Source organism: Tamandua tetradactyla, chromosome 12, assembly GCF_023851605.1.
Source record: "Tamandua tetradactyla isolate mTamTet1 chromosome 12, mTamTet1.pri, whole genome shotgun sequence".
Lineage (NCBI taxonomy): Eukaryota > Metazoa > Chordata > Mammalia > Pilosa > Myrmecophagidae > Tamandua > Tamandua tetradactyla.
The window spans coordinates 38155937-38182011 of record NC_135338.1 but is presented as its reverse complement, the minus strand read 5'-3'; the positions used below and the strand labels follow the sequence as shown (position 1 = coordinate 38182011).

Here is a 26075-nt window from a genome sequence, read left to right as displayed (position 1 = left end):
TTTACGATAGCTCTTATCTTATTTTCTTGTATGGATGTTTATATGTTCATGCAAACAAAACAGCATACATATTTACATGTTATACCTCTAGCCAGATTGTAAACAGTTCTAGAACAGGCACCATGGTTTTACTTCTTTATGGTTTTTCTAATCACAGTGCATTATACACATTAGGTATGAAATAAAAATATTGGTTATGAATCTTGTTATCCAGGAGGTATATAGGATGAAAATAAATACATTCAGGAAAGGTACAGATGAACTTATTGGTAATATTAAATGCATAGAGTGCAGTGGTTAAGACATGGACATTGGAATTGTATAGTTAGAATCCAAGTTCAGCCACTTATTAGCCATGAGTTATTTAACCCCTCTCTCTGACGCTCAGGTTCCTAGGGGTAAAAATACCCATCTCAAAGAGTTGTCGCAAGAATTGACTAGATAATGCAAATGATGTTTAATACTTAGAGATCAGTATTTAGTAGCTATTAAGAATGATAATAGGGCGGGCCGCGGTGGCTCAGCGGGCAAAGTGCTTGCCTGCTATGCCGGAGGACCTCGGTTCGATTCCCGGCCCCAGCCCATGTAACGGGCAAACGGAATACGGTAGAACAAGAAAATGTTTAAAGATGTTTCCCTTTCTTCCTCCCTTCCTTCCTTCCATCCTTCCTTCCTTCTCTCTGTCTTTCCTTCCCTTCCTCCCTCTTTAAAAAAAAAAAAAAAAAAAAGAATGATAATAATAATGGACACTTGTAGCATAGCTTCTGTTTTAAGAGGTACTTGGAATATCTGAGTTGGACAACATATAAACAACCATGATATTTCTCAAACTAGCAAACTATTCCCTTTGTTCAAAGAATACAGGTTGTATGAACTTGGTTGAATTTAGCTTACAGTATTCGATATTTTTATGGTTCATTATTAACTGATGCACAATAGAACATTATATAACCATCTAAAAATCATTTTAAAGAACATTAATATAGGGAAAGCCCATGCTAAAATTTAAATGAAAAAAAGTAATTATACCACTGTAAATGCAATATGACCTAATTTTGTTATAAATCATTAATTTTTTAATTCATAAAAAGATATATACACACACATAGGCAAAAGGAAGAAAATATACTAATGGGCAATAGTGGTTGACTATGCGTGGTGGGGGTTATGGATTATTTTTCTTTTTTTTTTTTCAGACTTTACCAAATTTTCTAAAGTAAACATCTACTACTTAAATGATCAAGGGAAAATGCATATATCTAAAAATAATAAAAAGTCCAAGGCCTTTTAACAACATAGGAAAGTGCTTAAAATAGAATGTTGGCTCAAGAATCAGAAATATCAGTGCTTGGTGCTCTCTCTTATGTATAGGAGAACACTCAGTAAAATATACATTGCAGTTATTTCTCATTGGCAAAATTTAGGGTAATAGCTATACGTTGCTTTCTCTTTTTCAATATTCTCAAGTTTTTGCAATATGGGCACTTATCGATTTTATCATTAATTATATACACACATATACATACAGGTACACACATATATACATGTTATGATGTATATGGCTCCACTATGATGCCAACTGTCTCTCTCTCCCAAACCCATTCAGCTCTCTGCTCCTACAAATCCTGCTACCCTCCCCTCCCCAAATCTAACCCCTGCAGCCCCTTTGGGATCTCTTCTCTCTCTGCACCTGCCTCACACAGGCCACCAGCACTCTAGAACTCAGCAGTTAATGCACTATTGCTGCTTTGTGTGTGCTTTTCCTGCCCTTATAACTAGGCTTTGAGACTTTTGGACCCTTATTAGAGAATACATAAATTTGTGTGGATGATGGTTAGTTTATACTCACTGGGGAGTCACCTAGAATCCATTTGAGGTGTCAGGAGGTCCTGATTGCTTAGACATCGATCCCTCAAAGAGCAGCACTAAATCTTCCTATCAACCTCCCTATAGCTTTCTCTGAGCGGCTTTCAAGAGGTGGTTTTCACTCCAGAGACCATAATCAGGCCCATTAGAGCTCGGGTTGCTGGGTCTTGCTCCACTATGCCACCTCTGAAGGTGTTCAGCACAATTAGCAACCATGGCCTTTCTTAAGTGGTACAAAGCATTTATGAAGCCCAGGGGAATAGAATAAGGAGAGCCTGAACAAAAGCATGGAGCCACAGGAGGGTTCTGTTTAAAGGGCCCTCGGTAGAACTGCATTGTTCTGACTGCTGCTTTCCTCCTTAGCAAACTAAATTAAAATGAAAGAGAAAGTGGCAACGTTTACTAAAGTTTATTTGCCAGGATCCAGGACAGGTCCTTTAGCAGCACCTCCTTCGCAATTTGTGTACTTTTCTTAAAAGATTTTCCCTTCTTTACTTCCTCTGTATCCCCATGCCGTTGTCTTTCCTTTGTCCTTTTCTCCACTTTGCTATTTCAGTTTTTATTATAGTACAAAATACACTGAACTTGGAGTTTGAAAACCTCAGTTATAGTTAGCTGGCTGCTAATTTCCCATTTGGCTAAGACGTTTATTATTTTATTTAATAATTGCTGATCAATCACTAAGTGCCATACACAATAAACAACAGTCACTTCAAATCTTTCATTCTTCATCTAGAAAATAAATCATCTAAATCTGTCCAATACCATTTTTACTCTTGAATGCTCTTAGAGATTCATCCTACGTAATTTCCCCAGTTAATTCCAGGCCCTCTTTCCCCAGTCAGCAAATCTATCAATTTTCATAGATAGGAATGCAAATGTTGGCGCCATTTCCGCTCACAGATACATTTCCATCCAGTGACTGAGCTCTTGGACATTCTTAACTTATGCAGATGTCTCTTGGAATATAGGCATCAGATCAAGATCACATGGAGAATCACTTTGAAACAAACCATGGCTAAGGACTCAGTACTGAGTGCTGGTTTTCACTCCATGGCCAAACATAGGCTGTGCCATGGAGGCTAACAATGTGGGCATGGAACCAGCCAGATCTGGGTTTAGTTTCTAGACCTAACACTTACCAGGGCTGTGTAACCTTGGGTGAATTTCTTAATTTGTCTAAGTCTCAGTTTACTCATCTGCAAAATGTGTATATTGACAAACATAACCTGTGATGTGTTACAAAAGTTAATTAGGTAACAACTTTGGGTATTTATGTGACACCTGAGACTAAGTGTTAGAATTCTGAAGCTATGAAAGTTAGCAGTACCCTATATAGGAACTGTTTAAAATTTGTAAAAGTTATCAGACATTAAGTAGAGATTTGAATGAAGCTGATCTGGATAGGACTTAAGGTATATCAGAATAAAGGGTATAGGATGAAAAAAATTAATTGAGTTGATACCAAAACCTGGCACCCAGTAGGGTCAACACATTTTGTTATAACTGAATCTGCACAGATGCAGATACCTGGGAAAGACACACACACAAAGACACCTGAGGGTACCTTGCCTGTTCATCACCTAGCAGTGAAAATGGGTAAGAAAATCATGTAGTTCTGCATTTTTTTTCTTAGAGGAACAAGATCCCTGGACCAAAATCTATGTTGCCACACCCTCTATCCCTGCTCTTCTAAACACACCTAATTCTACAGGTGTAGATGGACCACTAGTCAACCATCCAAATATCTCCTGATTTCTCACCCCATGCCTTTGCTCATGTCATTTCCATCTCCAACATGTCATCTCCACCTCCATCCCCGCCATGGCCACTTGCTTAGTAGAATAAATAGCTCCCTCTTCTAGACCTTTACACAACCTTATCTGTACAGTATTCCCTCTGTCCTGTCTTACAGTATGGTTAGGTTGTCCTCGTCACTGCTTTCTGGATCCTCTGTAGAGTCTTGCTTGTGTTCAGTGTTAGTCATAGATATGAACTGTAGTAACTTGTGTAGGCCAGGACATGTATGAGCTCCTAAAGCACCTGTGATATTCTGATTACAGAATCTGCCTTCAAAATGCTATGTGCTTAGAGAGAGTAGCTGAACTTCAACCACAGGGAACCTCAAGAGAAGGAAATCCAATTGGTAACCATTTATCACATTTTGCAATGGTTCAAAAGACTGTTTCCTACTTGAAGTATATTTTTCTAAAATCATCTCAATATTACATGATTAAAAATTCTTGATAGGGCATGTAAACATATCCACTAATCCCTCTTTTATTTCATGATTAGAATCTAAGCAATCTCCCCCCAAATTTAATCCCTGAGGTAAGTAAAACAGGCCTAGAAATATCGAGGCGGGGGGGAGCTCTAACAATGTCCATGAATTTATACCATAAAGTAGACAGGAGTTTCTAATTCTGCTCAGTCTCCCGGATTAAAGTAGGGTTATAGATGTAACAAGATTGGTTTGAAAGTTTCCTGGCAATTAATTTCTATTTCCCTGTATGAAATTGCTATAGCCAAAGAAATACTGACATTTTGGTATCCAAATTCCCACCCTGAAATACATACATATTTATTACATACTATTACTTAGCATTGTGCCAGACCTTTAAGGATAGATAGTCGGCATATTTTCTTCCCTTAGGACCTAGGTAGATAAAATAGGTGTATCTATCTATGCACCTACCTATCTATCTATATGTACATATTATTCTTCTATTTATGTCAACAAAATAGTTTTCCTTGTTGCTTCTTATCTGTGGTGATCTCATAAGCAAGTTGAAGAACAAGGTCTTGCTAAATCACACTTACAGTATAATGCTTTCTAGTGATAATCCATGACTAAAGACTTCTATTAAAACAAATCATGTCTCTACCATCTCATAAAAACTTTGCTTGAGGGCGGGCCACGGTGGCTCAGCAGGCAAGAATGCTTGCCTGCCATGCCAGAGGACCTGCGTTTGATTTCTGGTGCCTGCCCCCAAAAAAACTTTGCTTGTACTTGAATTTTGTTTTTCTCTAACTTAATTGAGCCCAAGGGCAGGCACAGCATATTTTTTAAATGTCTTATAAGGCTCAGAAACTAATGCAAATAATAGCATTCCTAGTAATTCACACATATAATCATGAAAACATGATCAGGAAACCTATGACATGTGGCACGGCATCAAAGGGAAGCAAATATTGCCAGAGAAATGAAATATTTTTCCTGCCTAAGGGACTCAAATTCATGTAGCATATTTTAATTGTGTTAACAATTTATCTAGTTACTAACCTGTACTTCTTTTTCCTTTATATGCAAAATTATGTTCTATTGCATTGTCATTCAATTGGTTTTAATATTTTCCTCTCTTTTTTCCTGTTGAGGAACAGAATGAAGAACACATTTCATATGCAGTATTTCTATTAATTTCAAATTAATTAATATTGTCCTTTCTAAAGACACCTGTACATTAAACAGCGTAGTCACAGAAGTGAGATGGTGCTGGACAAACTCCTGTTTCTAGCCCACCAAGTACACTATATAGATCAAGGATGGCAAATCCATTCAATAACACTTTCAACCCTCATCAAATGGTAGCTTCTGCCTGGTGCATTGTATTTCAAAGCACTCTGAGACTGAGTATGGACCCACAAAAAAACAAAACAAGCCTGCATAGGTTAGCCTTGTCCGCACTGGTGAGGGATGGGGAAGCAGTTCGTGCTTTCTCAAGTGTTTGCCACCTCTTATTTCATTGGAAAGATGGAACTAATCTCTCTGAAACAATTAGCAACCAACATAGACAGGAGAGTACCATGATGCTGGTGCCACGGTTGCTGCATATTGGGAGTCTATGAATAGATACTAAAATGACCCCCAGCGAACCTTACCTCTCGGTGTTCATGTCTTTGCAGAATCCCCTACACATATGGGCAGGGCCTGTGACTTTTTTTTTATTTTTTAATTTTTTGTGTGTGACTTGTTTGTAACCAATAGAAGATAGCAAGGATGATTAGATGTCACTCTTATGATTAAGTCTTTATCTGGTAAAGACAATAGGATGTTACTCAAATGATTATATATATCCAAGCAGAAGAGTTATGTCTGTCCTGCTGACCTTGAAGTATGTTGATATGTTATGAATTGCCTTTAGAGAAGACCACATGTCTGGAAACTGTGAGGCCCATATGAGCTGAGTACCTCCGCTCTATAAACCACAAGGGAGTGAATTCTACCAATAACCACTTGAACTTGGAAGAAAACCCTGAGTCTCAGATGAGATCACAGCCCTGGTCAATACCCTAATTTGTGTCTCATGAGATCTTAATGCAGAGAGCCCAGATAAGCCATGTCCAGACTTCTGACATACAAAAGCTGTGAGGCAATAAATGTGCATTGTTTTATGCAGCTAAATTTGTGATAATGTGTTACTCAGCAAGAGGAAACAGAGGGTTTCTGGGAAATTTTATTGCAGGGTGAAAGTAGAACCTGATGTTGAGGACCTTGACATCTGGGGTCTGGGGAGACCTCTTTTAGTCAATTGTCAAGGCAGCGCTATGAAGTTATTATAAATTCCATTTTAAAGATGAGAATTTAGAAGAGTTCAAGTACTCTTCCCCAGATCATATACCAAGTGACAGAGCTGGGCTTCAAATTCAGATATGTCTGCCTGAGTGAGAAGCTCATGTTCTCTCAGTACGCTATGATGCTGCCAGTCTGACCTCATCAGTTTGTACTGAATGACACTTCCCTTTACTGTATCACTGGCTCTATTTTATGGGATGCCTTCTCTACATTGCAAAGATGAGTCACTGAGTCCATAGAAGAAGAAAATGAAGGGAACATAGAGGTTTAGGAAGTTGGCCCTGCAGATGTAATTCACTTGGTTTCAGACATCAGCAATCAATTTCCACATATCAAGGAATCTATCCTTTAGACACAGGCCTTAAGCTGAAAACTATTGAAATGGGGTGGGCAGAGATGAGATGATTGAAGGAAAACACACCCTAAAAGCAATTAATATTTTTGCCATGTAATAGGATAGGTACACTACTATAACTATTTTCCTTCTGAAAATGACCTATTACACTATGGCTTAAAAAAAAAAAAAAGTCTACATCAGCCTTAGTCAGCGAAATCATTTTACTCAAGTAGCCTGATCCCCCCTTCCCCTTCTTATGTTTGTTTATCCCTTTATATTCCCTTTTAAGGCACTGCTCAGGGTCTCAAAAAGTAAACTGGACACCCTCCCATTGGGGTTACTCTGGTATCAATGCAAACGAAGTATGCTTGATGGGCTAAGGTCTGGGTCTTGGCTTGAGCACTATCTCCTTCAACTCAGTCTGCCTAATGGCACCCAGGTACAGTCACAAACTGCTGAAGTCCCTTTTGTCAAACCACTGAGAAGCTCAGAGGCCATCGATGCCTCAATTGGCAATAAACCCTGGTGTGTGAGAAGTCTCTACATACTACAATATGCAGTAAGTCTGACAGCTTTTGCCAAGGAATCAATGGGTAGGGTAAGGGTTAGAATGCACATGCCATTTAATCTGTCTTCATTTAACAAGTTTTTCTTGAAAGCACCTCATTCGATAACTTTACTAGAGAATGTAAATACAAAGATGAGCAAGCCATCATTCATAATTGCATATTGATGTTAGTAGGAGACACAGACTTGTCAAGGAGTCATTGTAACATACGTGGAAGTTTGTATGTCTGCATGAGGAAGGTAATTTCCATGAAAAGTGATTATTTGGGTCTTCAAGAATGACTGAAAGTATGACAGGCAAACAAAGAGGGGAGGGCAGTCCAGGAAAAGGTTAAATTTGCCATATTCTCTTCCTTTGGGCACCAAGGCAGAAGATTCAGCTTCCTCTCTCTATGTATCTGTCCACCTTGACTGAGATTTTCTTTTAGCCTCAAAACCATTAGCTAATGAACTCTCATTGTTTAAGCTGTTCTTGGTGTTTCCTTGAGCAGTCTAGGAAGTGAAAATAAACATCACCACTATAACCATCATCTTCACCATCAATGGTGCTTAGATTCTTAATATCTCATTTTATTTCTCACATGCAGTTAGAGAGGCAGGGAAAGCATTATCATCTCAATTTGAGAGAAGACCCAGAGATTTCAATTATTTCCCCCTGTTTGTACAACTCACTTTCCTGACTCCTGTCTGGCTTCCTTTCCAAAAAATCAAGCGAGAATCATGCCATCTTTAAACACAAGCTCCTTGCGGGGATTTCTATGTTCTATTTTATTTCTAAATCTAAGCACTGATGGATCACAATGACAGTATTTTCCTTTTTTTTGAGAATCCAGCAAAATGCCACACACTTGATCTATATTATCTCGAATGCTTATACAATACTTCAAGGTACGTAATTATTACTTCTTTTGAAGATTTTGGGGAAATGAAGGTCCAGAAAGTCAATGTAATTATCTCAAGGTGACAAAGCTAATTAGTGGTATGGCAGGATTTGAATGCAGGTGTGTTTTTAGTCTACTACGCTTATTTTTTTTTAATATTAAACCCTGAAGAATATTGTTTAAAAAAATGTGCTGAGGCATCTAATAAAGGACGTTATTAATGCACTGGATCAGCAGCAAAGGGAACAGTGTTGATTGCTAGGTATTTTTGTGTTCATAAATTTTGAGATTGGTTGGGAATGATAGTACATTCTCTACCATCCTTACTCCAGCACATAATAGTACTCATGTGTTTTTGTGAAAGTCTACTCTGAGTCTTTTATACATTGCACTAAGGTTTATTTACAAAATTAGCTACTCAGCTCAAATATCATTACTTTTGTCAAGTTTTCTCTGGTTTAGTCCAATGATCAGTCCTTTTTCCTCTGCGTAACCATAACACCGGTGCAAGCCTAGGTGTGAATACTTAATGATAACAATAATTGTTATTATAGTTAAAATGTATTTAGCACTTACTATGTGCTAGGCACTACTCTCAGACTCTCTGTGTAGTATTTCATTTAATCATCACGATAATCCTATGAGATAAACAGTATGACGTCTCCTATTTCACAGCTGAGGAAACTGAATTGATATTGATACTTTGTCTCCTCCAGTCCTGGGTGTATGAGTTTCTTCATGGCAGAGACTGTGTGTCTTAACCATCTGGTTTTTCTCACCCCTGTACCCATTTGTTGATACCTCCGATGGAGCTAAGTGCTTACAGAAGTTACCTCTCTTATCTTCACAAAAATATACAGTCAGTACTACTATAAATTTTATTTTACAAAAGAGGAAACTGAAGCTCAAAGAGATTATGTAGCTTTCTGAGAATCAGAGGCACAGATGTTAAGAGGGAAAAGAGTTGCTATTTGAATCTATAGCTGTCAACTTCCTTACCTAATTCTTTCTCCCATGGTAATAGAAAATGAAATGCCTGTTTAAATAAAAAAAAAAAACATAAGAATAAATGGAATGAATGTGCAGCACATTTTACCTTGTATGAAATGGTCAGGGACGTGTGTCATATGCTGAAAGACATATTAGGGGCCAACAATCCATTGCAACTTCCTGAGAAGACAGGTTTGATTCAGCATGGGCAGTGGGGTACTTATACGAGACAAATACCTTCATGAAGACTTCAGCAGTTAACAGAAATGTCTTTGGAGAGAAACCGATCTTATTTTGAGTCTCTGCTCCTACTTTCTCTTTGCAGGACCTGGAGCCAGTAATTTAGCCCATCTGAGCCTCAATTTTCCCATCTATAAAGTGAAGATAATAACACGCCACTTGATGTGAATTGTTATGAGAATTTCAATGAAATAATGTACATAAAAATGTCTGAATAAACTCTAAATGCCATCATGTTGTTATTTCTTCTCTCTCTCAGGGCATATACCAAATGCTGTCCAAGAAGCCCACCAGCATTTCTCTCTCCTGTGTTTATACGTAGATATTCCTGAGAGAAGCTTCCATGAATTCGTCCTTAATCCTGGTTAATTTTTCAAATGAGACCCCAATGCATATTTTACCATCAGCCACAATCTCTCTCATTAACTAAATGATTATCTTTTCAAACTGCTGGGTTTTATTCCCAATTTTATCACTATGATAAGCATTTATAGATGGGAGAATACAATAAAATAAAAGTTCAGCCTCAGTCTTGGTCACAATTGATACTGTCTTGTCTGTCTGAGCTGAGAAATAAAAAGCACTCTAAGTGAAAATGTCACTGAGTTAAACAAGCTAAATATCTTCGGAGAGATTGATTTACTGCACAATTCCCCCTGGAAATCAGAGCCACCTATGCATTCACAAAGCCACCTTATTTCATGGACAATTCCCCCTGGTTTTTAATGGGTTTTGACTTTCACACTCTCAGCCAATTGTTAGCTCAGGAATCATTTCTCTCAACTTTATCAGCAGAGTAGTCCAAATGCTACCTGGATTAATACCACTTTCTAAGACAGAAGATTTTTCTCAGGGTCGCTGGATGCCAAGAAGAACTACATATTTTCAATGGTAGGGGATGAAAAATGATGGTGGGGGACTTTAATTCATTTCTGTCTTTTTCTCCAACTGACTTCTCAATGAAGACTGCTTTTGATGATTAATTTCCCTTCCCTAGTTCTAGATGTGCCACGCCACAGGGACAACAGGGAAATGCATTGAAATGCCTTCGATTTACATGCAGCATGAGTTGCTCTGAAATTTTCAAGTACACTGACCTAAACTGCTCTGTTTGGTAATTAGTACTGAAAAACAAGCAAAACTGATGTGTCAGTATTCAAGATCTTGTTAGAACAAGACATTTTACTACTCTTTTTCAAACTAGGATTCCTCTCACCTCTTCAAAGCTGACTTCCCCACAGAAAATCCTAACCCTCTGCACCTCCACAAACACATCATTTGTACAATCCTGACCACTAATGAAAAGGCTCAGGAGAAGAACTTGGGGGCAGTTTATTTTACTAAACCACAATCCACTAATAAGCAATTATACATAAACTCACCATATGGGACCATAAAATCTAACAGTCATGGTTTGTGAAAACCTGGATAGGGGAAGAGTGATAATTCTAATAACAAAAGAGATCAAACAAAGTCCAAGCTCCTTTGACTGGCCTCAATCCACGTTGCCAAATACATGTTCTATTCCTGTCCTATAGGACTCCATTTTCACTAATGTTTCAATGGCATTTCCTTCTCTGTGTCTATGATTTTGATATTTTCCCCAACTGGAACACCTTCTCTCTTTTAGTTTTCCATTGGAAGAGAGTTTTCATTCATTCAAATGAATAAGACTATATGCTTGGTGAAAAGACATCTCTTCCCTCTAGAGCAGTATGCTGCATTAAGAGTGCAAGCTTAAGTGCTGCAAGGCCTGGGTTAGAATCCTGGCTGTGCTATGGATCAACTGTGTGATCTTGAACAAGTTACTTAACCTCTCTGTGCCTCAATTTCTCATCTGTAAAGTAGAAATATTGATGATGTACTATCTCCTAGAAATGCTGTGAGGAGTAAATGGATTAAGAGCATCAATGGCTAAGAGCTGGTAGACAGTAAGGACTCAATAATTAAGCAACTCTAATTAATTCTGATAATCCAGGTCCTACAACTTTCTTTCAAAACTGAGCTAAATTTTTATTCCTTCTGTAAGGCTTCCCCTTGACTAACCCAACCCAAGAATTTTTCTCCCTTTTTTCAGCAGGCATTTATTCAACTGGATGGAAAATAGGACTTATCTTCCATGCCAACCCTGATCAATAAATAATGACTGCTCAGAGTCAGAGCTAAAAAGCAACGTGAAGCCAATTCTAAAATCTCTGGGGGATGGAGGGAAATAATATGTAAAGATTGATGAGTGATGTGTGACATGAATGAGGGCACGTGACAGCACTCAACTCTATATTTGCCTGACCAGAATTATTTTCTCCTCTGCTTCCCATAACCTTATGGCTATATTTGAAGAAGTTATTGAACTTCTCAGAGTTCCATCTTCCTTAACTGTAAAAATACTTTTAAGAATAAAAACTACTTCCCAGTATTGTTGAGAAGGTTGAATAAGATACTATATATAAAGCATTAATCAGAGACTGGCATACAGTAACAGCTCATTTAATAATAATTAATATAATTATATATTATTAGCTATCACCCACTTGGCACTGATTACATAATACCTTAGAGTGTAAAAAGCTTTAAAGCATTATCCTTCCCTCCTAGATAGTAAATTTCCTGTGGATAGCAAACCTCTGAAATTGCAGTGTCAAGCACCTGCTCTGGGGAAGTTGTTCCTCAATGTACAATTGTAGTGCAGGAGAAGGTAGGTGAAAACAACTCTTCTCCTAATATTCAGCTGAAGGATGTCAAAGTCAGGGCTTTGATGAGCTGACGGGTCCCTGTTTTCTGAACCAGCATTGCTGGAAGGAGAAGAGACAAAACTAAATGCTAGATGGGTTTTCCTTAAAGAAAAATCCATAGCTATACCTCTCTGCTAAGGACTCTGCTCACACCACACATCATCTTGGCTAGGATTGCACCCCATCACTACAGACTTTAAGCCAAGTGTGCTGAATTAAACCAGAAAGGGACAGAGTGACAAAGTAAACCCTGGAGGTGTAAGGGGGTGGAAATCAGTGGAGCATTCTCAGAAAATGACATGTTTAACAATGTAGTGTTGTTATAAGACCATTTGAGGAAAGGAAGAGTGATAGAACTGCCCTTCGGGGGGTAAAGCTTAATGAGGGAGCTTTCTAGAAATGCCTCTTTTAGACACACTGATGGTAAAGAAGAGGTTGCAATGCCTGTTTCACCCACCAGAGGAAGATAAAGCACATATTTACTTTTTATCAAGGAGACCTTATCTCTACCTTCAACAAAGAAAATTGCTTCGGGGTTTTTGAAGGCTCTAGTCTGGGAAGTACCACTCTCAGTCATTATTAGTCATATATTCCAGAGTTGGATGGTTTTCAAGTAATTTGGCCACATTTCCAGAGAGCAGAAATTATAATAGTTTACAGCACTATCTCATTTAAAAATTTGATACTCCGAGTAGCTCCATTATCTGCACAAGCAAGGTAATGACATATTCATTTTACAGATTATGTAACTGACTCAAGGCTATATAATTATAAGATGGCTATCAGGTTTCAATTTTTCTGAATTCAAGCCTAGTGCTGGTTTCATGAAGTCATATTCATTTTACATAGCCTTGAATCCCAAAACACAACATCCAATGATCAGTCAATTCTTTACACATCTTCTAAGGTTTTTTATTTTTAAAGAAGGTGGGGAGGAGGAGAACATGGAGCTTTCTTGAAAACAATTTCTTGCCACAAACAGCACATTTTTACTAAAATCCTAGTACTTTTATTCAAGGTTAACATTTTATTTGGGGATAATTTTAGTTTTACAAAAAAGTCACAAATATAATAGAGACAGTTGATGGATACCTTCACCTGGTTTCCTGTAATGTAAACATCTTTCATAATCATGGCTTGTTTGTCAAAACAAATAAATTAGGATACAATGGGTGATTCGATGGTAGAATGCTCGCCTTCCATGCAGGAAACCAGGGTTCGATTCCCAAACCATGTACTGCATCCCTCCAGAAAAAAACAGAAACTAAGAAATTAACATTAGTATATCACTATTAACTAAACTCCAGGCTTCATTCAGATATTGCCAGTTTTTTTTTATAATGTTTCAGGTTCTAACCCAAAATACCACATTGCATTTGGAATTCTTATTATGTTTATCACATCATTCAGCAATAGTCCTTTTTTGTGTCTCCTTTGTGAAATTTACAGTTCCTGTATTTTAGAGAAAGAAACTGCCTTTCCTGATGCCTAGCTCTGCCTAGCACACTGGAGGTACATGATATTTGTTGATGAATTCAGCCAGTCAAAATCCCATTTTAATTATATTATGAAACTTCGAACTATCAGTCTTAAGATTCAAGTACACGCAAAGAAAAAAATGGGGGTCGGGTAGGGGGACGTGATCAAAAGGAGAGTAATAAGTTCCCTTGAGATGCAGAGCTAGATTTCAAATTCAGAGTAACTACAAAATATAATAGGCATCAGCTGGAAAGAGAAAACAGCCAGTTAAAACACTCAAAGAATACCAGTTTTCCTTTCAAACAAATTCAATAATACACCAAATGAAAGGGTAAAAAAGAAAAATAGAAGTTGTGGGAACTTGGAAGAAATGTAAATAAGATTTTAATCAGCCTATCACATGGATCCGAGTCAGTAGCACACCGTTAAACATTCTCATCCTGAAGCTGGTGTTTATAAATAGCTGTTAATTGTACAAATTTCCCTGTTTTTCAATGCTGTGATTCTAAACCAGCTGCTGAGTGCAGCTGCTTTTTTTTTTTAACGGGCAATTTTTAAAAGAGGGAACGAAAAAGAAATGGAACAAATGATTTTTTAAAAAGTAAATACAACCAAACTTTCATTCTGTAATGAGCCATTTTGATGTGTTAAAAAATGTAGAAATATTTTTCTTTGGGTACTATACTTGCCATACAAAATGCACAAATATTGTCTAGGGTAGCCTTAAATGGCTTTGGGTAAGTAATTCAATGGGAAATAGAATGTCCCTAATATTATTTTAGTTGCTACAAGCAATGTTGTGAGAAATAGCTTCTAATAATTTCTAGGCCCCCAAACATCACACAAATGCATAAAGCAATCTGTACTTTTCAACTGGAATTATTCTGTCCTCATCTGATTATCATTCTTGTAAATGCATCACTGCCTTCCTAGCATTTTGCTATTAAAAAAAAAAACTTGCATAAGAGGACTGATATGCAAGAGAACTGATATACAAGAGAGAAAGAAAGAGAGACATACCCATACCCAGACATACATGCACATAAAACAGATAGGTAGACATATATATACTATAAGGGTTGTGTTGGTTTGAACGTGATGTGTACCCCCAGAAAAGCCATGTCCTTTAATCCTAATTCAATATTGTAGGGTGGAAACCTTTGATTAGAGTGTTTCCATAGAAACTGATCCACTCAATTGTGAGTGTGGACTTTTGATTAAATGGAGATTTGACTTCACCATCAAAGTGTGTCTTGATTATTTTCCTGGAATCTTTTAAAAGGGGATATGCTTTGGAAAAAACACAGTTGCTTCAGAGCCAACACAGACATAGACCTTTGGAAATGTAGAAAGAAAACACCCCCAGGGAAGCTGTTTGAAACCAGAAGCCAAAGGACCAGCAGATGTCAGCCACATGCCTTTCCAGATTGACCTTTCTTGAGTCAAAGTATCTTTCTCTGAATGTTTTAGTATGGACATTTTTATGGCCTTGGAACTAAAAACTTGCAACTTAATAAATTCCTTTCATAAAAGCCAACCAATTTCTGGTATATTGCATTTATGGCAGCATTAACAAACTAAAACAAGGGTAGAATTTGTTTTGGCAATCCCCAGAGTGCTTGTGTAATGTATTGAATAAACACTTGAATAAGGAAGGAAGCAAGACAGGTTTTATTTCAGGTGGGACACTGCTATCTTTTCCTTACTCTGTCCATTAAGTAGCAATGGAATCTACTCAATAAAGATGCTTTGCACCTAGAGATGTTGCACTCTTGATATTTCCCCCAAAAGGAAAATCTGCAAGTTCACTGGTCACTCTGCACCCAGTACCTAGCAGTCATCAGAACTTCCATATCTTCAGTTTATCTGTAAAAGTGAAATAACCCCTGAATTAGTTTATTAAGCTGCCAGAATATAATATACCAGACACGGAATGGCATTATAAAGGGAGTTTATTATGTTTCAAGTTTACAGTTCTAAGGCTCTGAATATGTCCAAATTAAGTCACCAATAAGACGTCACCTTTGCTCAAGAAGAGCTGATACTATCTGGAACACCTCTGTCAGTTAAGAAGGAACGTGGCTGGCATCTGCTGGTCCTTGTTCCCAGTTTGTTGTTTACAGCTTCTGATGCCAGCGGTTTCCTCTCTAAGCAACTATAAACCTTCACTTAGTTCGTCTAGGACACAACTCTGGGTTCTGGCTTGCTTAGCATCTAATGGAAATGTACGTGATGATGTCTACTGGGCTCTGCCTGTGTCTAGGCATCTGCTCTCTCTGTTGGCACTCTAAGCATCTCCAAACATCCATGTCTCTGTCAGCTCTGAAGCAACTGTTCTCCAAGCATCTGTGTCTGAGTTCTCCAAAATGTTTCCCCTTAGTTTCTAGGAAACTAATCAAGACCCACCTTGAATGGGTGGAGTCACTTCTCCATCTAATCAAAAAGTCACACCCACAATTGGGTGTGCACATCTCTATGGAGATAATATAATCAAAAGATTCCACCCTACAATGTTGAATCAGTATTAAAAGAAAACAGCTGCCCAGACCACAGGCTTCACTCAGAGAATTTCTGATTCACTAGGTCTGGGAGGGGATGGGAGAATTTGCATTTCTAACAAGTTCCCAGGCTATGCTGATACTTCTGGCTTGGGGACCACACTTTGAAAATCAATGCACTAAGTAACAAATTATGATTTTTGTATATGCTTCAATGAAGACATATATGGAATTAAGACCAATTATACAGGGGATTTGATATACTTAGGGAAGTTAGGCATAGCTTCCCTGAGAAAATGACCTTTGAAGTGAGATCTGAGTTTTTATTGGTGATACTATGTGGGCAAAGTAGAGGGAAAAAAAATTCTAGTGCAAGGAAACAGCTTATGTAAAGGTCTAGTGGTGGAAAGGAACACGGCAAGAACTAGGGAGAGAAAAGGCCTGTGTGGCCAGGAGCAGAGAGAATGGGGGCAAGGGGAGGGAGCCCTAGGATAAGGCTGCAGAGAAAAGTGGGGTGAGATTGGGCAGGGCCTTGTAGGCCCATCAAGGAGAATAATCTTATTTTATGAGACATGGGCAGCTAGGAAAGGTGTTAAGCCTTGGTGTGACATAAGATCTCATCCTCCAAAAAGTTTTTTTCTGGCTTCCCCTGATCAGCATATAAAGCACCTGCCCTGTCTGTGCTGCATTTCCCTTATTTGGACTATGGCCCTGCCAATTACAGCCAGGTTTGGTAAATTACCATCCTAATCTTCAGTTTCCTCATCTGTAAAATGTTGATGATAATTCCTTTCTAATAAATTTTTGGGGAGGCTGATTGAGTTAATCATGTAAAGTCCTTAAAGCGATGCCTGGGGCAGAGTAAACACTTGAATTGCAGCTGCCATTATCCTCCTTATTCATCAGAAGCTTATAAAAATCTTATTGGACAATGGTGTGTTTTCCTCTACTTCCAAAGTGTCAGGAGAAAGCGGATTTAATTCTCTTAAAAGTCCTTTCTGGTAACAACATTTTACTGTAAATTTGACAACAGCCTAAGCCACAAAAGAAGAAAGCAGAATCTCTAAATAGCCAAAAGTCCAAGCAGTTTCAGCGTTCATGAAATTAAGAACGTAGCAGTGGGAATCAATATTACCACCCGACCCCAGAATGTAAACTGTGGGGAATTTTTTCTATTGCGCACTATTCTATCCCCAGTGCCTAGAAGAGTGTCACTCTCATTTGCTGGGTGGAAAAGAATCCCCCTTGGTGTTGTTAAGGCAATCAGCTTTGGGGGTGGGTCAAGTGACTGCTCTCACTAAAACTCAAGTCATCTGTTTCTCCTCTTTTCCCGTCATTTAAGAAGAGAGGAATGTGTGAGCCTGCTATTTCGAAAGAGATACCTGGGGTTTCTGTATCTAACAGCAAAGTAAGTGGGAGACCATCTCCATGAAAGCAAAAGACCACACCCACTACCCCCAGCCTACACCGGCTCAGCCTTCAGCTTATCATGCCCATTCGTATCCCTTTTAGGATTCCTTATCCCAAGAGCAGGTCTATTTTAAATTAATCATTACTACAGAGGCTTTATATTAAAATGCCCTGCTAAAAAAAGCTGAACCACTTCCTGATATTCTTAGGATAAAGATGGAAATGACCAGGCTTAGAATCCCTTTCAGGATCTGACCTGACTCTCTGCTCCAGCCACATGCACTCTACTGTCTTCCCAGGTGCCGTGTTTCAGCCAATCCAAACTGGCAAGTGTTCCTCAAGGGCACGCTGTTCCATCTGTGTGGCACACCCGTTCTCCCCATTCTGGTTCCTATTTTCAAGTCTCAGCCTAACATCTCTTCCAAGATGTAACCCAATATTTAAGAACCCCATAGAGCCCTGCACCACCATAAATATTCAGTGTCTGCCTTCCCTGTAAATTCCTTAAGAGGGACAACTGCTCTACTTTACTCTCAGTGCTTGACATAGAGATAGTCTAAATAAATGCCCAATGATGTTATTATTATTCCCCTCTACTCCCCCAAACTCTCTTTTAGAAGGCCAGAACATGTGTACACACACACACACACACACACACACACACATATCCTCCTGCACTTCCTAAACAATGTCATGAATACTTCCTCATCCTTTGTCACTGGTGACTCTGGCTTCTGTGGAGTAGCTCCTGATTAACCTAATGCCTAAAATTGTCCCAGTTTGTTTCCTGGGATTCAGCCACCTATCTGTTCATTGGCCAAGTGCCTCTCCAACTTTAATCTGTATATGAATCATCTGGTGATTTTGTTTAACTACAAAGGGTCATTGCACAGGTCTGGGGCTGAGCCCAGGAGTCTGCATTTCACACTTTTAGGCAAGGTCCTGGTAAACGGAGATTTGCCTGCACTCCCCTCACTCATGCCACACTTGCATTCCTTACACATTCCCCAGGAAGCAGCCAGTAGTGGAAGGAGACTGGAGATCCCTTAATCAGAGGGGTAGTGGGAGAACAAGTCTGTCCTGGACTTAATGATACACACACAGTCACTTCACCCACGTTAGGGAGCTTAATGTGGACTAATAACTATGATTTCAGATTAGCTCTGGTTGTGAAAACAGAATAATAGTAGAAACAGCCTATAGGAAATAAGAGGGAGAGAGGGAAGGAGGAACTGGGATGAGGAGAGAGGTATCAACTAGACTCTTTTCTTGAAATTAGTCTATCCCCAAATGTGTGTCGCCGCACTGGGGGCAACTCTATCATTAACTGCAGAAGGAATTTGTTCCCTTGTGTAAAACACCCCCTACCTCCCTTCATCAGAAGGCAGGCAATACTGTGGGGGTAGTTGATTCCCTTTACCACCTTAAACTCTTCATGTTAATTCAAACATCCTCTGAGTCCCTATCTGCAACTTCTTCTGGGCTAAAGAGACTGTAGTGTAGACGCTGACTGTGAAATTGGGAAGGATGTATTTAAAAGATGGCTTGAGCATAAATGGTCTTATAGCCAAAGCCAAGGATTTCTGGGTTTTAAGAGGCTTTAGAGGGCCTGACATTAGCTCTTTCTGCCTCTCCTCCTGCTGAGCCACATGACCAGACACCCCCTCCCCTGAAGGAATTATGCCTGTCACTCTTCATGGCAGTTTAATGCATTTTCAATGTTGTAAAACTGTCGTGGTAAGAGTCTGGAAAACTGCTCCCCTGGGCTGGTTGAGTAATGAGAGAGCAGAGAGATACCGAAGAAGCAGGCAGCACAGGCTACCTGTGCCTCTGGGAACTCGGGCCCTCTGAGAGAATAAGGAAGCTACCCAAGCTTCTAAAGCTTTAGCCTTTGCAAACATGAAGATACCTGAAAATAGAGTAATTGAAAAAGTCACTTTTTAAAATTTGCCTACAGGAATGTCCTAATGATTGAGGCTAGCCTGCCTAGCCATGTTCTAACTTCAGGGATAGTGAACTTAAGGGGAGAACACAGGCTGTTTGTTTATCAATGGGGATTGGAGAGATAAACTACTCTTCTACATCTAACTTCTCAGGGGAGCTCAAGGCCTTGTTTTCATATAGTTTGCCTTATCACCTTCTCAGGTCAGCATATCACCCTTTGAAAATATTGAAAAGGCACATCCCTACTTGAACCCCAACCTGCCTGTTTTGCCTTCTTTCTTCCAGCATCACTCCACATATTAAGTATAGCAAAGGTCACACACACCCTTACATTTGAGACATCCTCTAAGCTTGAGCTTCCTGTGATTTGTCCTTCTCTGAGCAAGGATAGGTTTGCTCATTCTTGGATCCAGGATCCTTCAGCTGTATCTGTTCAGCAAATTGGGGATAAAAGTATCATTTTACTAGGAAATAAACTTTGTGGCCAACTGAAATGCAGGCCATATCACAGCATACAAAGAGACAGAGGGTCCCCTTGTGGCTGGTAGAGAATGATGAATGCAGACAAGCCCTGGGGAATGATGCCACCTGCCCTTGAACCCACACTGAAGGACAAGTAGAGAGGAAAACTTAGAGTAATAGGGATAAAGCCCACCTTTACCAAAAGAATGATTTAACCTTACGCATTGTCATGTAAATATTCTCCAGACCAACTGATGGGTGAGGACCAGGTGGAGGGCATGGTATTAAGAGGGGTGGGATACTTAGAGCCTTCTAGACAAGGAAACCTTTTAACCATTTGCAAAAGTGCTGTTCTGAAACAAAGATCAAAGATCAGGCAGAGCTGAAATAACTACAGATTAGTCAGACTAATTTTAGACTAGAGATTACATGAGGAAATCAAACCTGCAGAGAATTTGTTTCCTTGCCTGGACAGTACAGGAGAATCCTAGCAACAGCACTATCACAAACTCACCTGGAAAATCAACAGGCAGGAGCTGGGCGCCATACAGGCGTGCTGTTGGCAGTCCCTGCCCCATAAACAGAGAGGTGAAAGAGAAAAGAAAGGAAACCTGAGATGATAGAGCCCCAGAGGATAGAGTTGGGGTACCTAGCATCCTGTTTCACCACCGGCTCCCAAACTATCTCTGCATTCCCACTAAGATTGAGATGGCTCATTGAAACTGTAAACGAATAAATGAAATAAACCAATGGCTCTGAGTTTTCCAGATCCTAAGCTTCAGATTTGAAAGTTGTTATTAAGAAAAAGTACCTCTTTTCTCTATTTCTTGAATTATAACAGACTACACCACCACTCCCCCACCCCACCGCAACTGGGAGTGAAATTAACAAGGTGTCTAAACGATCAGCCAAGGGGGTTGATTTGTTTAAATAAATCAAGACTTCACTGAAAATGAAATTAGGAGAACTCTGAGACCTGGAATGGAGGGCAGTGAAGGTTAAATGAGTATAAAAGCCCTGCTTTAATCATGGTGCTGGGCAATCTATGGACATTGTTTGGGGAAGAAAGGATTACTTTTGATTGACTGATTAGATTGGATTCGTTTCTCATTTGTCATCCTGGAATCAATAGTTTTCTGAGCATTTCTAGAGCCATTTCTTTACTACAGGGCCAAGTCCATCTGCCAGGACTGCCACAGGAGAGCCAGAAAGAAGTTGCTGCTCAGCCCATTTGATAATTTAATTGGTTCACTACCTCAGGAAATTATCTTTGTCCCTCTAAGTTTCTAGGAGAAATCAACATATAGTGGCCAGGCTCTCTCATTTGGTGTTCTGTGAAAAAAGAGCATCCATCTGAACTAGAGCGAAGGCATTTCTGAAATGAGCAATTATTCTTCACACACTGCCTTTTATGCGACCAAAGTTAGAGGCTGAGATTTGAGGATATTCTGCTCACCTGCTTCCGGTTTGATTCTGGGCAGGTTTGAGATTTCCAGCATAGCCAGCACTTTGGGTAAAAGCGTTAAAAGATCCTGCCAGTTACTAGTTACCATTGATCCATCCGCCGCATTTGTATTTTCATATTTTACTCAAATTTGTTGGTTAGATTAACCCCCATGGAAAACGGAACATAGGTGGGTACTTTTAAATAAATATATATTAGAGAAGTTGTAGGCTTATAGAAAAACATGCAGAAAGTAGACAGTTCCCATTTACCCCTTCCCCCATTATTACCACCTTGCATTAGTGTGGCTTCTTTGCTCCAATTGATGAAAGAATATTATTATAATTGCATTACTGACTATAGTCCATAGTTGATATTAAAGGTCACTGATTATGTCGTACAGTTCTTTGTTTTGTGTTTTTTTTTAAATTTGTATTCTAGTAATATATATGCAACCTACAATCTCCCCATTATAAGTATTTTCAAGTATGTTATTCAGTGTTGTTAATTACACAATGTTCACAAGTGCAACGCTACTCTCACCACCATTCATTACTTAAACTTTTCCATCACTTTGAATAGAAACTTGCACCAATTAAGCACTAACTCACCATTCCCTGCCTCTACCCTGGCCCCTGGTAACTATTCTAACTTCCAACTCTGTAAATTTGCTTTTTTCTAATTATTTCATATCAATGAGATCACACAACATTTGTCCTTTTGTGTCTGACTTATCTCACTCCACCTGCTTTCTTCAAGGTTCATCCATGCTGTCACATGTATCAGAATGTCATTCCTTTTCATTGCTGAATAACATTCCCTCATATGGCTAAACCACATTCTCTTCATCCATTCATTGGTTGATGGACACTTGGGTTGCTTCCACCTTTTGCCAATTGTGAATAGGTTCTTTCAACTCTCCCCTCTCTTCCTCACCCTGTATGGCTGAATCATCATCAAGTCCTGTCATTTTTTCACTCAAATATTTCTAATCTGTTCACAAATTTCTATCTCCACCACCACTATCCTATCCTTAGTGGGCCCCTTAATTGTGGTGTTCTGTTTCTCTAGTCACTGCCCCTCTCTTCTCCTGTCTAGACATTGCAATAAGAATGATAATTTTTAAAAAAAGATCAGATCATGTCAAACCTATGTTCAAACTTTTCAAAAGCCTCTCATGGTCTTTAGGATGGCATCCCTAATATGCTTACCAGACCCTTACCCACTTCTCCTGCTTCATCTCTTGTGTCTCTCCACCATCTTCCATACATTTTTGTTTGCTTGTTTTCCCAACGCACCACACCCTTTCTACACTTTAGGTCTTTGTACATATTATTCCCTTTGTTCTGAATCCTCCTGTCTTACTCTAGGCCCTTCCCATATCTAACTCCGGCCCACCTTTCATTTCTCACTTGATTCCCAGCTTGACTTACGCTGATTCTCCTTGTGCCATCATCATCATAGTTGCAACTCCTTGCTTAATGCCTTTCTTCTCTGCTAGACTGTGAATTCTGTAGAGAAAGGGCTCTACCTTATTCAGTTATATAACTCCTGAACCTAGCACAACCACCAGCACAGAATAGATGCTCAACAAATATTTGGTATGTGGAACTGAACTGGAAAAAGTGAAAGAAGGGGAAGGTAGGATGCATCACCTCCTCCACCCTCTGCTTTCCCAGAATATGTGCTTTATGTAACCATTTTACCAGGACCCAGGGGCTCTCTGACTATGCCAAATGCAAGGGAAAGTGCTTCAAAAAAGTACTTCAGTGATTCTAAAACGGCCTAGGAAAAAGCCCCACAATGTACAAAAGCTTTTAATCAAGGCATAGGGAGAAGAGACAGGAATGGATAAGGAGAGAAACTCAAGTGGAAAAGAAACCCTTAGATTAAGGCCTTTGAGCAGGAGGGAGGTCAGCAATCTGTAAGTTCAAAGAGGCTGATAGTATAACAAAGATGAGTTCGGGGATATTTCTGAGAAGTTGCAGCTAAGATGACAGTTATCACTTAGAGAGCAAAGGCACTTCTAAAAGTATAACTAATCTTGAATGCAATGCCATGTTGTAAGAATTCATCAAAAAGAACCAGCATGCTCACTTTTACTTGTGCAGAGTTCTTGCCCATGGGTGGTCAGGTATCTCTCCTTTAGACAGCCCTATTCAGCACACTTCCCACTTTCCTTAAGTAGAGAGGTTGGACTTCCCCAGTTCTCTTTTAAATAAAGGTCACTGAATGCAATCGCTTAGGATGTGATGAATTTCCTCTGTCTTGAGGGACTTCCACTTTGACATGTCAAGATACTGATAGTGTGCTTGTGAAGTCAACAAGCAATGCTATCTTGTAAACTTAACAAAGTAGGGAAGGTTTTTTCCCAAGAGTAGCTTCATTGTAAGGTCTTGTCATAATAAAGGTCATCACATGGAGTTATATGCCCTAGGGAGAGATCATGCCTTTGTGAAATGGATAAAGGTCTGTATGTGTTTTCACTTATACAGCCATTCAACATGACATGACCGAGACTCCCAAGAATCCTGTAGTTCAGAGACAGATGCCATCGACCTACACCACTTCTGACCTGATTAGAAACCAACCTTTAAAATTATGGGTAAAAATCTGCTTATAGCTTAGAGGACATTAGCAGCCTTTTAATCTAATAAACCTTTGGCATCCTTTCATTTTCTCTAACATGCCAAAGTGGTTTGAGCTATCAGAACCAGAACCTGTCAATATCAATCCATTTCCAGAGTGCATTTGACCCCCTTTCATAAATTGGTATCCTAGTTTAAGTGGGAATAAACTGTTTTTACTGAGTTCTAATTGCATATGTTAAGTAAATTAATCCATTTAATATTGTATAATCTTTACAATCTTAATGAGGTAGCTATAAGAATCTTTAAATTACAGAGGAGGAATTGAGGTTCTGAGGGGGTAAGGAAATCTTGGAGCTATGACTAGAACCCCATCCTAAGTCAATAAATCCTGCTCTTTTCACTCCAACATGCACATACTTGGAAAATAAATATGCTTTAAATTAAACTAAATAGAATCAATTGCTGAGTTGTAAAATTAAAAAAAGCCACCAAGTGCCCCTGTGACTCTGGATGACATTGAACAGCTAGAGGAAAGATGGCAAAATTGATCCTTTCAGAGTATAGGATAAAGCAAGTAAATTGTGCCTGCACTGTGCCCTGTAGAATCTGCAACAGGAAGGCAAAAGTGGAGGGCCCAGGGAAAACATAACTATAAAGGAAATGAGACTATGTATGAGGAAAGATCTATAAATCAACACATAAAAACTCAACACCAGAGGTTAAAAAAGTATATGAAAGAAACAGAATGGTTCCCAAATCCAAATTACCTATAATAATATCATGGAGGATATTAATACATCCAGTGAAATGATGTTAGTATCAACACCCCTTTTCAAAATGAAAAAGTCAGAATAGGTATTGCTTAAAGATCCCTATAGACTGGGAGAAGGATCAAAGGAGACAGAGGAGGTATAATAGAGAAAATAAGATTTAATGAAGGAGTATGACTCAATCACTATTAATATGCCTTCTAGCCTCTAGTGTCTTGGAGCAGCTAGAAGGAAAGATGAGATGGCAGACCGGCAGCCCATGACAAACTTTGGCAGGTATTCTGTAATTACTTGTTGAAGTAAGCTTTGAAAATTGTTGCTTTTTCTTTCTTTGCTTTATATATATGTTATATTTTACAATAAAAAATGTTTTTAAAAAGTGGGGAAGAAACAGAAAAGGAATTAGTCAGCACTGAAACATAGAGGTGGGGGATGGGCAGGGAAAAATCAGCAAGGCAGATTTCTCTGCAGGGCTTTCCTTCTCTGCAGGAGACAGCCTCTTGGCCAGCAGACTTTTAGTATTCAGGTGCTATTGACAAGGCTCTGTATAAAGAGTCAAGATATAAGCTGTCTCAGCTAAGGAATACTGCTCAAGATTATCTAAATTCCTCCTTTTTCTTCTGATTCAAACTTGCCAAGCAACTTTCTGATTCTGGTTGGGCTTCTCTACAGGAACCAGGATTTCATTGTACTGAAGAGAAAGTCAGTCTGACATTCTGTATTTTATTATATAGTTATAAACTGACATTATGCTTTTATACATCAGTCTCTTAGAATTTGACTAATGTGAGTCTATGCCTGGAAAGTGAAGCCTTTTGTGATGAGCTGACCAGGATGACTAATTAGGATCAGAGTTGTGATTCTGATCTGACTCTGCGAAGTTGCTGGCTGGGCCTCAGACAAGAACAACTCACCATGGTAAGGTATCCCGTAGGACCTCCTATATCTGCTAGTTGACCATTCCTAGTTGATGTTTCAATATATCTGTATCTTCCACTCAAATTGCAGGGTTCTGTGTGGTCACAGCAGTGTAAAAAAACAGACACTGTCCTAGAGAAGGGACTTACCTCAGTACGCTGTCATGGAAAATGTGTGGAAATCAAAATGAAGAGATTTGAATTTATTTAAATAATTGCTTTGCCTCTAATTCATTGCATGGACATTCAAAAGGCCACAACCTCCTCAAGTCTAAAAATCTAGATCCGTAAAACTGGGAAAACAATATTGTCAAATAAAGCCCTTCCAGAATTGTTCTCTTCCAAGGAAGCTGACACATAAAAATGTATGAGGC

General features: G+C 39.1%; 1 protein-coding gene and 1 long non-coding RNA gene across 2 annotated transcripts in view; one reads left to right on the top strand and one right to left on the bottom strand.

Annotated features, from left to right (window-relative positions):
- LOC143652065 (uncharacterized) overlaps positions 1-9678 on the top strand; it is a 47758-nt gene extending 38080 nt beyond the window's left edge. The window contains exon 3 of the long non-coding RNA XR_013160383.1: positions 9540-9678. This is a non-coding gene — a long non-coding RNA (uncharacterized LOC143652065). The remainder of the gene's footprint in view (positions 1-9539) is intronic.
- NRXN3 (neurexin 3) overlaps positions 1-26075 on the bottom strand; it is a 1607649-nt gene that overhangs the window by 1041152 nt on the left and 540422 nt on the right. The window lies entirely within an intron of this gene.